Genomic DNA, 14137 nt, shown 5'->3' with positions numbered 1-14137 from the left:
TACATCTTATAGTCACTGTATATTCTAAAACCGTTCCTAGTCGATTGAGCCGTCCGATAATAAGGATAAGGATCGCTCGAGTTCGAGACTAGCATTTGCGATGCGGAGTACCACGTTTCATTGGTAGGGAACATGGAGATGTTCGAAGCATGCAAATGGATATTCATATGATGAATAATCGAACTACCCTATCCGTACTTTCCAAGTGGTTATCACTTATCGAGTGGATAAAGTCCGCGGTTTTGGTTGTACACCATTAGTCCTTACGACTTGAAACATCATGGAGACTCTATATGCTAGTGCTGTGCTTTGACTCGTTTACCGACTCTATGGGGGTCATCAGGTGTCGAGATTGGGTACAGTTACGACGCATATAGGAGTCAATGCATTGTTGTCAAGGATTCACCACATACTTGCGAGTGTGGATATCCTATGCGATCTGAGGAGATATTAGTGTGACAAATCTCTGGCCAGAGTACTTGATGTGATTTAAGAAATGGTTTCTTAGTAGCACATGCGATGTCACTAATTTGATCTTCAAGATGTATTGCATAGTTATCGAATCTTGAGCGACTCTCGATATACCAATGGTTGTTGATTCGATCGGGATATTTGGATGAAGGGACCGTACTGTACGCTAACCAAAATCTACTGGTTCTTGTAGGCACTATCAGTGATACCTAGGGAATCATGGGGCGATGTTGCTAGGCGCTTTACCATGATTCGTTGGGCAAGTCGGAAAGTGTTGTTCCGAGTCACAAGGAGTTGTGAGCCCACGGCTAGCTGTATCCCTGAACCATTGAGGGTCACACAGTGTAATGGAGTTTTAATCCCCGTTGAGATAGTTAAATTTAAAGAGTTAAATTTAATGAATAAAGAAGTTGGACTTCTTAAATAAGAGTAAGGGAGTAGGATTTCCTAAAATGACATAGGGATGGGCATTTTTGGAAACCACTGAATTCGGATTCAGGAAAATTTATTTTGACTTTAAAATGTGCAGAAATGGTTTCTGTGCACATTGGTGAAATCGGTTCATCAATCGGAGTCACGATGAATTTTATATTAATTTCTGAACGTGCGGGCTTTGCTTGTCGGGCCTCAACTTATGACTAATGGGCCCTAAGGTGTTGGTGGCCTGCATTATAAATAAGTTATTGCAGTACAGAAATTACACACAACAGGTCATTATTGAGAGACAGGATTTTCGAAAATAAACCCTAGCCTCCTCTCAAGTTTTCGGCCGCCCCCCTTTAACTCTGTCAGAGAAAATTCCGGTCTGTGATTTTTGAATTGCAGTCAGGAATAACGAATCAGATTCGTTTAATCTCTTCGCAGAAAAACTTCTGATAGATTTTCTAGTGCAATCTATCAGAGGGATTTAAACCCCATTCGTGGACTTGATTGAAGGAGTTCATCAGTTCCTGGGAGATACAAGAAGCGCAGAGAAATCTGTGTGGTGTCCATTAATCTCGATTCGAGATTGAAGGTAAAATTTAATTAATTGTTATTTGAATTTTACACACACAATAATTTAATCGTTGAATGATTGATACCCACACCATGGAATTGTTCCATGATAAAAATTTTAAACTTCCGCTGCACCGGGTATCAATTGTGATTGATCTGACCGCCAGTTATCCAACAGTGGTATCAGAGCCAGGTTGCTCAGATCAAACGATTAAATTAATCGATTGTACAAAATTTTTGAATCTCGGTTTTTGGAAAACAAAATAAATATTTTTAAATAAATTTTTTTTTTTTCCGGGGCAAAACCCGGGCAGCGATTGGATCGCTGCCCGATGGGGCAGCAATTGTTGCTGCCCCGGGCGGCGCACGGCGCCGCCCAAAAGGGGCGCATGGCGCCGCCCAGGGCAGCGCTGGGCGCTGCGCAGGGCAGCGCTCGGCGCCGCCCAGGGCAGACGCACGGCGCCGCCCAGCGGCGGCACCAGGCGCCGCCAGGGCAGCGATAGTCGCTGCCCTAAGGGGGCAGCCGGGCTGCCCCCGGCCCGCGCCCCGGGTGCGGGCCGGCCCGGGAGTGTCCCGGGCGGCCCGCGGGAAAAATTATTATTTTTATTAAAAATTAATTTTAATATGTTAAAATTTTATTTTTGGTCCGGTCAAAAATTGTTTTTGATTGGTTCACGATATTTCGGATCGAATTGTTCGAGTCCGTAAATTTTAAAATTGATTTTGGATAAATTTGAATTTTTGGAAAATTTTAATGTTTTATCCGTAAATTGAATTTTGAAATCAATTATTTTGGTACAATTGATGATAAGATATGATCTTATGATATATTGAGTAAAATATGATTTTATTTGTAAAATTGGATTTTATAGATAAAATATGATTTTATTTGATATAGAGATAAAATATGATTTTATATGTGAAATGAGATTTTATATATAAAATATGATTTTATCTTGTTTAAATTTGAATTGCCACTGCATGTTATCCAATAAATTAATTTTGAATTAAATGTTATTGGATAAGGATGATCGATTGCCATGACCAATTTTGTAGGTGTATGTTAGGAATTTACATTTTGTTTTTATTGTTGTTGGTTTTATTAATGGGCCTGGTTTATGGCCCGATATGAATGTCATATGTAATAAAAGTGGGCTTGGTTTATAGCCCGTTCCCACCCCTAAAAATGTATCCCCTACTTGTCATTGTTATTTATTGTAAATGCATTAGATTTAGTGGGAGATCAAGATTTGAAGATGGTGGGCCCAGCAGACAATAAAGACTGAAGAAATGTAAATTGGAAGCACATGTAATAGGATTGCATTGCATACTGCATATTACCTAGGATTGGACTAAGACCCGTGATTGGCAACCACGGGTCAATTAGAAATGGAATCGATCATCCTATATAATATTTGATATTATGATTGTATGCATGTTTAGACATAAATTGCGTGAATCCGGCAAGCATGCAATAAAATGAATATGATGAGACAAATATTTTTATAATTAAAAATCCCTCATTTTAAATATGATTTAAAATTTATATCAAGATAAATAAAGGAAATTTAAATTTGTTTAAATATTCCCACCTTCCATCAACGGTCAATGTATGTGATGCTACCCGCGGATACGGTCCGGCTCATATTATTGGGGGGGCCCGTCCGTCGGAAAGCTGTACATTGGATCGACAAATGTTGTAAGTTGGGTGGAACTCCCATGGGATCGGCTCATATTATTGGGGGATCCACATGGCGACCGTCCATCACAACTTAATATTGATGGGTCATCTTGACATGTCACTTTAAACGGCGTCATATTATTGGGCCCTTATTGGACATGAGGTAAACACATGGGGGTTGCTTTGGAAGCAATTGGGCTCTACCTTTTGAGAATTATGGTTGGCTGATATTATTCGGGACCATAAGTTTGTCAATTGGACTCCATGTTCTCACTAAGGAAAAAGTTTCCCGTTTTCACTAGAGGGTAGTGAAATCGTTAAAATAGTGGGAGTGAGATTCATAAAATTAAATTCGCCTATTTTATGTCTTAGTAAATTGCTTAAACAATCATCGATAATTGTCTGTTTCATCTCAGTAATCCACATGTTTCTATTCTCCAACAAAACAAACTTATTGGCGCAAACAATACAGAATGATTCCATAAGTTAAGATTGTCCTAAGTTCGGAAAAGATTTTCTAAAGTGTTAGAAAAGGCTTCTCCGAAAACAGCCCCGGCTGATGTAACTGCCGAAAGGTTGGCCGAACTAGAGAAATGGTTGGACCATGATCTCAAGGCCAAATGTTACATGCAAAATTGGACAAGTCTAAACAAGTTTGCCATCATTGCAAGAAACCCGGTCATTGGAAACGTAACTGCAAGGAATACCTCAAGCAGTTGCGAACTGCAAAGGGTATGTTTTACATTAAAATGTTTTTCTTAATACTACTTCTTGGGTATTGGATACCAGATGTAGATCTCATATTTGCAATGAGTTGCAAATGATGACAAGAAGTAATAGGCTAAGGATGGGTGAGACCCAGTCAAGGCTCGGAAATGGTTCCAGAGATAAATCCAAAGCTATAGGAGACATTTTTGCAGAACGGTTTTAAGTTATTTTTAAGAGATGTTTTATTTGTTCCGGATTTAATTAAAAACATTATTTCTGTTTCTATGCTAGATAGAGATGGTTATTCTTGCAATTTTGTGAATGGGATTTGCAATATTTACAAGAATGAATGTTTGATTGGAAATGGACAACTTGAAAACGATCTATACAACTTAAAACTAAAAGACGTTCCAATAAATTATATTGATAAACCGGCGACAACAAACAAAAGGAAAATCGATAGTCAAAACCCGGCAAACCTTTGGCACGCTAGACTAGGTCATATTTCCTCAAGGAGGATGAACAAGCTAGTGGGAGAGGGCATGTTTGATATGTCTGATATTAACTCTCTACCTACTTGTGAATCCTGCCTAAAAAGAAAAAATGACTAAATCTCCTTTTAAGGGGAAACCTGAGCGTAGTCAGAATCTGTTGGATTTGATCCATACAGATGTTTGTGGTCCATTTAGAGTAGGGACTCAACATGGCCACACCTACTTCATTACCTTTACTGATGATTATTCAAGGTATGGGTATTTATATTTAATGAAATATAAGTCTGAAGCATTTGAAAAGTTCAAAGAATTCAAGGCTGAAGTAGAAAACAAGCTAGGTAAAAGTATTAAAGCACTTCGATCGGATCGAGGTGGAGAATACTTAAGTACCGAGTTTTTGGACTATCTAAAAGAGAATGGGATTCTCTCTCAGTGGACTCCTCCTATGACACCACAGCTGAATGGTGTATCGGAGCGTCGTAATCGAACTTTGTTGGACATGGTTCGATCCATGATGAGCTTCACTGAGCTTCCACCTTCGTTTTGGGGCTATGCGCTTGAAACGGCGGTATTGTTGTTGAACAACGTCCACACTAAAGCAGTGGACAAAACACCATACAAGTTATGGAATGGCAAAGCTCCTAAGTATTCGTACTTGAGGATTTGGGGATGTCCTGCTTACGTGAAGCGGACAGTGGGAGATAAGTTGGATAGTCGATCCAGCTTATGTTATTTTGTAGGGTATCCGAAGAATTCAATCGGATATTATTTCTATTATCCTGCTGAAACAAAGGTGTTTGTTTCTAGGAATGCCACCTTCTTGGAGAAGGAGTTCTTATTGGATAAGAAAGGCGAGATGATGGAACTCGAAGAAGTTCGAGAAGAACCCGAAATACAAAATAACGATCCTACACCTCAGGAACCATTGCTGGACACACCTGCACCTAGAAGATCCGAGAGGAATTCTAGACCTCCCATTCGATATGGTCTTCTTCTTGAAGGGGATCAAGATGAACCCGACATTGGATGTGATCCAAGAAACTTCAAGGAAGCAATTTCTGATGCGGATTCGAATTTATGGCTTGAAGCTATGCAGTCAGAATTGGATTCGATGCATACAAACCAAGTTTGTTCTTTAGTAGATCCTCCCGATGGAATTGTTCCAATAGGGTGTAAATGGATCTACAAGAGAAAGCTTGGGCCTGATGGTAAGGTATTGACCTACAAGGCGCGATTGGTGGCAAAAGGTTATACTCAAAGGCAAGGAGTTGACTATGATGAAACCTTTTCACCAGTTGCAATGTTCAAGTCCATAAGAATCCTGATTGTCATAGCTGCATGGTATGACTATGAGATATGGCAAATGGATGTGAAGACTGCTTTTCTTAATGGAGACATTAAGGAAGAAATCTATATGAAGCAGCCTGAGGGGTACACATCCATGGGAAGCGAGCATAAGGTATGCAAGCTTCAGAGATCAATTTATGGTCTAAAACAAGCATCAAGAAGTTGGAACCAGAAATTTGATGAAACAATAAAAGATTTTGGTTTCATCAAGAACCCGGAGGAACCTTGCGTGTACAATAAAGTAGTTAAGGATGCGGTGACATTCTTAGTACTTTATGTTGATGACATCCTACTCATTGGGAATGATGTAGGGATGTTGCAGTCAACAAAGATATGGTTATCAGGTAGATTTTCGATGAAGGATTTGGGAGAGGCATCCTACATTCTAGGGATACAGATCTATAGAGATAGGTCTAAGAGAATGATAGGACTCACTCAATCAACCTACATCGATACCATATTGAAACGGTTTTCAATGGATGGGTCCAAGAGAGGACATCTACCCATGTGTCATGGAGTTTCTCTATCCAAGTCTATGTGTCCCAAGACTGATGCAGAGATAGAGAATATGACACATGTACCATATGCGTCAGCTATAGGTAGTATCATGTATGGGATGATATCTACCAGACCGGATGTAGCATTTGCTCTGAGTGTCACGAGCAGATATCAGTCTAATCCTGGTCAAATGCATTGGAAAGCCGTGAAGGACATTCTTAAGTACTTGCGAAGGACTAAGAATATGTTCATGGTTTATGGAGGACGAGAACTCAAATTGGAAGGCTATACCGACTCTAGCTTCCAAAGTGATGTGGATTACTCGAAGTCAACCTCTGGATTTGTGTTCATGCTCAATGGCGGTGCTGTCTCTTGGAAGAGTTCCAAGCAGGACACCACAGCGGATTCCACCACTGAGGCTGAATACATTGCAGCATCAGCTGCTGCTAAAGAGGCCGTTTGGATGAGGAAGTTCGTCCAAGAGTTGGGCGTCATTCCTGAATTTGTTGGTCCAGTCCCGGTGTACTGTGACAACACGGGTGCCGTTGCTCAAGCAAAGGAACCAAGGTCTCATCAAAGATCCAAACACGTACTGAGGAAATACCACATAATCCGGGAGATTGTGGAAAGAGGAGACATCATTGTCGAACGAGTGGCCTCTGCAGACAATATCGCTGATCCGTTTACTAAGCCCTTGCCAGGACCATTGTTTGACAAACATCGCGAAGCAATGGGTCTACGTAGTATGACTAGTTGGCTATAGGGCAAGTGGGAGATTGTAAGAGTAGGTGCCCAGTGAGCCAACTGTGTGGCTATGGGCTTTGATGACTCTTTGTATAAACAATCTTTTGTTTAATATTATTTACACTTTTAATGGCAATGACTTTATATTACTTCATATTGTTATATTGTGATATACTATTGTTGTTTTGATAAAGACCTTGAATATACTATAGTGTATGTAAGATGTGGTAGAACATGGGGATGTCTATCATGAAATACATCTTATAGTCACTGTATATTCTAAAACCGTTCCTAGTCGATTGAGCCGTCCGATAATAAGGATAAGGATCGCTCGAGTTCGAGACTAGCATTTGCGATGCGGAGTACCACGTTTCATTGGTAGGGAACATGGAGATGTTCGAAGCATGCAAATGGATATTCATATGATGAATAATCGAACTACCCTATCCGGACTTTCCAAGTGGTTATCACTTATCGAGTGGATAAAGTCCGCGGTTTTGGTTGTACACCATTAGTCCTTACGACTTGAAACATCATGGAGACTCTATATGCTAGTGCTGTGCTTTGACTCGTTTACCGACTCTATGGGGGTCATCAGGTGTCGAGATTGGGTACAGTTACGACGCATATAGGAGTCAATGCATTGTTGTCAAGGATTCACCACATACTTGCGAGTGTGGATATCCTATGCGATCTGAGGAGATATTAGTGTGACAAATCTCTGGCCAGAGTACTTGATGTGATTTAAGAAATGGTTTCTTAGTAGCACATGCGATGTCACTAATTTGATCTTCAAGATGTATTGCATAGTTATCGAATCTTGAGCGACTCTCGATATACCAATGGTTGTTGATTCGATCGGGATATTTGGATGAAGGGACCGTACTGTACGCTAACCAAAATCTACTGGTTCTTGTAGGCACTATCAGTGATACCTAGGGAATCATGGGGCGATGTTGCTAGGCGCTTTACCATGATTCGTTGGGCAAGTCGGAAAGTGTTGTTCCGAGTCACAAGGAGTTGTGAGCCCACGGCTAGCTGTATCCCTGAACCATTGAGGGTCACACAGTGTAATGGAGTTTTAATCCCCGTTGAGATAGTTAAATTTAAAGAGTTAAATTTAATGAATAAAGAAGTTGGAATTCTTAAATAAGAGTAAGGGAGTAGGATTTCCTAAAATGACATAGGGATGGGCATTTTTGGAAACCACTGAATTCGGATTCAGGAAAATTTATTTTGACTTTAAAATGTGCAGAAATGGTTTCTGTGCACATTGGTGAAATCGGTTCATCAATCGGAGTCACGATGAATTTTATATTAATTTCTGAACGTGCGGGCTTTGCTTGTCGGGCCTCAACTTATGACTAATGGGCCCTAAGGTGTTGGTGGCCTGCATTATAAATAAGTTATTGTAGTACAGAAATTACACACAACAGGTCATTATTGAGAGACAGGATTTTCGAAAATAAACCCTAGCCTCCTCTCAAGTTTTCGGCCGCCCCCCTTTAACTCTGTCAGAGAAAATTCCGGTCTGTGATTTTTGAATTGCAGTCAGGAATAACGAATCAGATTCGTTTAATCTCTTCGCAGAAAAACTTCTGATAGATTTTCTAGTGCAATCTATCAGAGGGATTTAAACCCCATTCGTGGACCTGATTGAAGGAGTTCATCAGTTCCTGGGAGATACAAGAAGCGCAAAGAAATCTGTGTGGTGTCCATTAATCTCGATTCGAGATTGAAGGTAAAATTTAATTAATTGTTATTTGAATTTTACACACACAATAATTTAATCGTTGAATGATTGATACCCACACCATGGAATTGTTCCATGATAAAAATTTTAAACTTCCGCTGCACCGGGTATCAATTGTGATTGATCTGACCGCCAGTTATCCAACATCACCAACCCCAAAATGCGTGTTGTTCATCATCTTCCAACTTATCTTCACCCGTATCTGGGGAGGGAAGTAAGGGGGTGAGTGTTTTGGAAAACACTCAGAAAGTAGGGGCCAATCGTACACACAAATATCGAATATATATACATGATACAAATTCAATAGGAGTCAAGACAGGAGACAAACAGAATACGAAACAAAGAATCAAGACATATCATAACCGAATCATAACTTATACATGACACTGTTATTCATCTCGTTAATCCTGGCTACTGATCAGTCCCTAATTGTTACTCCTCTAAGGGGACGAGGCCTTAAACGGTTATTATAACCCACCGCATCAGGGCCTTATCATATCATATTTTCGGAATTTCCTTACCATTTCTTAATTTGAATCCTAACAGTGCATTTCAAGATCTCATTGCATAACAGAGGAATCGTACAGAACGAAACATGAAACAAAATCAAAGGACATGAAACGAGGAATGTACGATCGAGTTTTCAAAACAGGAACATCATTCTTTTAAAAATATATTTATTCATATCTTATCATAATGACCATGGGCTTTTACTGGTTTTGGGCTCCCTCTGGGGCCTTTTCCTATAAACGGGCTCCCTCTGGGGCCTTTTCCCACGCATGGGCTCCCTCTGGGGCCTTTTCCCGTAGACAGGCTCCCTCTGGGGCCTTTTCCCACGCATGGGCTCCCTCTGGGGCCTTTTCCCGTAGACAGGCTCCCTCTGGGCCTTTTCCCTCACAGGATTTTCCCAATGCACCATTATTCAAATCGGAATCATCACAAACGAACATATCACATGGGTATCAATTGGAACGAAAAGAACATAATGAATCTAAACAAAGGCTTAGCAAAGAAATGCATAACGAATCATAAGGAACTTCAAAATGAAGCATAACAAAGGATTCATGTGGAACGAAACATATACGGAATCAAAGGACATAAACAAACAGTGTACGATCAAAATTTGAAACGGATACTTGGTGATTTCAAACAAGAATAAGCCCAAAAAATAATTTCGATGGTTTCTTAGAATAATGCTTAGAGAATCAAAATTAACAAAAAGATTCCAATAGAAACAAGACTCAATGATTTCCATCGAATTGAAACAAAGATGGCTTAAAGAAACAAAAACCCACTTACCTGATTCCCACAAAAATTGAAGTATATTGAATCTTTGATCAGAACTCTAACTCGAAATTGGATGACACCTCGATCAGGACTTTCAACAGCACTCTTGCTCGACTACTTTATTTGAACACAAGCTACTCCAGATTCAAAAATTAGGCAGAGTCTCGACCACTATAGATACTAAATTTTGTGAGATATGGAGAGAGCAAAGCTTGGGTTTGGTGTATCTAATTTCTTCAACCTTGAGCTCTATTTATAGGTGAGGTTTAGTGAAAGGACACTCTTAATGGTCATAAAAGTTCTTAATCATGTCCATAATGATAATTGATGATGGGAGTTTCATGGTTTGTCCTTTGGTTTTCCAACTTTTTGAGTTAATGCCAACATTAATTGAGATAATTAATCTTACATAACTCTTGTGTAATTGCTTTTGAAATTGCATGCATGTAAATTTCTTGATATTTACATTCCACCCTCCTTATTTGAAGTTTCGTCCTTGAAACTTAAATCGTGGTCTCTAACTAATGTATTTCAAGAATTCCTCCATGCTTTGCTAAATCAGATCTGTTTTGAAGTCTATATGATTTTCTAAAGTTAACTATGCAGGGGTTGCTACTCTTTATGATTCTTTTAAGATATCAGATTAGTTCATAGATTCTTTACCAATCCCTTGGACACAATTGAATGCGTAGCACCAAAATCAATTTAACACACAATTGTGCATCGTGTATGATTAGAATGGTACCTGCTACAACTTCATTCACTACAAGAAAAACGGCCAAAGACAACGCTTTTTCCGCGTTGTTAATGTCCCCAAAAAAGCGTTTTCGTAGCCAGTGTTGTAAAAGATCATGCTCAAAGACAACGCGGAAAAAGCGTTGTCATTTCTAAAAAAGACAATGCTTTTTAAAGCGTTGTCGTATCTAAAAACGACAACGCTTTTTCCGCGTTGTCTTTGTCACAAAAAAACGTTGTCGTAGTTCAAAAGCTTTTTAAGCGTTGTCTTTTTTAGTAACGACAACGCTTTTTCCACCTACGACAACGTTTAAAAAGCGTTGTCTTTTCTCAAATAAAAACCAAAAAAAAAATATAATTCACAAATTTTCAATATTATCACTCAATATTCAAATTTTTTGAAAATTAAATATAATATACAATATTTCAATATTATAAATCATTCAAATATAACAAAAATCATTCAAATATAACAAATAATCGAATTTTTCATGTTCATCTCGGCCATTTGTGCTATGCTTTCTGCCTCAAACCGGAGTCGACGATCATACCAACTCTCAGAATGCTAAATCCATTTGGAGGACTGGAAATGTGCTGAACAATAGCAGCAAACAAGAATAACATTTCAAAGTCATGGTTATGAATGTCACAATAAATCAAACATCAAAGAAGAAAAGTAAAATGGAAACAAATACATAATCCGCATACTAAAAATGTGCTCCTGATCATCCAAAAGCTCCAGCCCCGCATCATTTCAAGAAACCTTCTTTTCCAATTAATCACCTCTCAGGCTTGACGAACGTTTTGAGAGATAACTTTGTCTAATATTTTGAACCTGAAACTGCAAGTTTGAAGTTTCAGACTAGCATTCAACACAGAATACAATAAAACAGTAGTAGAGATAAAAAGTTCAGTAATGAAAAAATAATTATTCATAGCCACAGTCTAAGGCTTAATTTCAACTTCGAAAACTGCATATTTAATCCATATAGAAGAAATAATTGTAGCATTCCTTTAAATCCAGATTCAGAAAAGTTTACATACACATACAACGGATTACCATTTGAACCCTCGCGATGAGACTCATTCTTGATTTACCCCAAATATTTTCAACTGACTAGCTCTGTTCTTCATAAAGTTCTGGATCAGTTATACTAATGAATCAATCCAAATCCACAAATTTTCAAGTGTGTTATATATATTTATATGTAAACATACGTGTTGAGATCACAGGTATTTATAGAGCTAGCTTAACATGTGGAAGAAAATGCTAATATATGAGGCAATTAAGGAAGAAGTAAAATTGGGCAATAGATCCAAATTTTCCTTCGTAATTTGCTTGCTTTAATATAAAGGTAGGATTCATCATAAGCCCCATATTATCTTATGGGCATTCTATAGAAATACACGCATGATAGAATACTGGATGAGAAGATGGTAACAATCACCATAAATCAAAACAAATGCACACACGACTAAAACCCAAGAGCTATTAGTGATTCACAATGTATGTCCCAAAAAAGTATGTGGAAGTCACCTGTATAAAGTAAATTGTGCAATTACTCGAAATATAGAAAACTCTCAGTTTATCTGTTGGCAAACTTCTAGCCTGACCAAGAACAACAATTGAATTGTTAGTCAATTCTTCATGTAAAATCAAGCTAAAAAATATTTGACACACAAGTCAAGACAAGGAAAGTTATTCCATGTAATTATTGTGTTCACGAGTATTACCTGATGATAAATCTCTGCCCAAAAAAGGACAAGAAGCATGTATGTGGAGAAGAACAGAAGGCCAGGAAGATCCAACAGTACCAAAGTGAAAGCCTGACAAAACATATATAAATACATATTTCATCGATTAAGAATCGATCATGACAAGAGTCCAGTAACTTCAAGGCCTAAAAATGCAAAGTAAATTCACAAATTGTCATAGGTATTAATCTTATGTTCACGTGGAGGGGCATGACACATGCTGCCACATGAAAAGAACATAGTAATTGGACTAGCTATCTTGGACCTTTTATCCTGACCAAACAATTCTATAAGGCAGTGACACCGCAACTTGTATGTAAGATGAAGCTCTCCTCTATTTCCTCCGTAATCCCAACAAAAAAATTTGCAGTCCATAGAATTATCAAGCCGCTAAAAAGGTGTCACAAATAATATCATGCTAAAAGTGCTTGTTGTATGAATGAACCCGATGCATCAAGAACACCATCATCAAGGCAGAAAGCAACCAACAATGGACACTAATAGAAAATGTTGGAACTATTGTCTGTATATGGTATACCATTTATAGAATCATAGGAATTCCAACCTCTTGCTTTTTTGGACCGTATTTATTCACTAACTCAATCATAATTTCATCCTCCTATTAGATATTGAAAGGAGTATTAAATGAACTCTCATGAAACATTCAAGCAGCTAACCAAATGAGAAAGAGTTGCAAACAATCGAGGGAGGGACCAGGGATTCAAATCCAGAAGGAAGAAGAGAAAACTGCCCAACCTCTTTTGACCATGGACCTTTTAAAAGTTTTGGATTAAGAACCTTCTGCCACCTTTGTAAGCACTGTACATCTGTCCGATCCTTGAAGCATTCAGCCATTCAGCTGCATACAGTTCATATGACAGATTGTCAAAACCTCAACTATGCCAACCAACAAGGTAGCTAATAGTCACTTTAATTCTCTTAAACTACATGAATGAATATGTAATCAAGTCAAACGAATATAAAAAAGGGCGACTAAAAAAGATATAGGAGAACACTAACTATGGCCTTAATTAGCATACACTTGACTGTTCTATCAAGTTGAAATAACAACATAGACCAAACAAGAATTTCCTCATGTTAAGGATTTAGTGCCAAGGGTTCTTACTATGACATCATTCATTCAGGGAGTAAAATTTTACGGCCTGATTACCTACTCAGCGGTTATTTCAAGTAGCATACCTCTTTCTTCCTATCAATGCAATCTTCAATATATATATTTGTTACAATTATATTGAGATTGTGTTTATTGATGAATGATGTTGGAATTCCTAACAATAACCTGAAAACATAAGCTAATAATCAACAAACTCAAAGCACAAAGCCGAAAAACAGGGAAAATACTTAAATTATCTTAGAACGTAGCAGCCCAAAGTGCTCCAGGATCAACTGGAAAAAGTAGATAACCTGGAACTCAAGGAACCAGTGCATGCAGCAGGTATAGTACTACAATAATTTCAAATAAACTTTTTCCGAATCCAACATTTTCAGAGAGTCATAAATTTAAAGAAAATATGTTAAAGATTGAATATTCTTTCCTATTAGTTACTAACTTAAAAGTGAGGAGATGCACAGGTGACGCAAATTCCATACTTTGAATGTGGTGGTTGGTCAAGTCACATCCAAAACACTGAGTGTAGTGCCAAAGTC

Source organism: Henckelia pumila, chromosome 3 (assembly GCF_033568475.1).
Source record: "Henckelia pumila isolate YLH828 chromosome 3, ASM3356847v2, whole genome shotgun sequence".
NCBI classification, from domain to species: Eukaryota; Viridiplantae; Streptophyta; class Magnoliopsida; order Lamiales; family Gesneriaceae; genus Henckelia; species Henckelia pumila.
The sequence above is the reverse complement of the archived record's forward strand: the minus strand, read 5'-3'. Positions refer to the sequence as shown.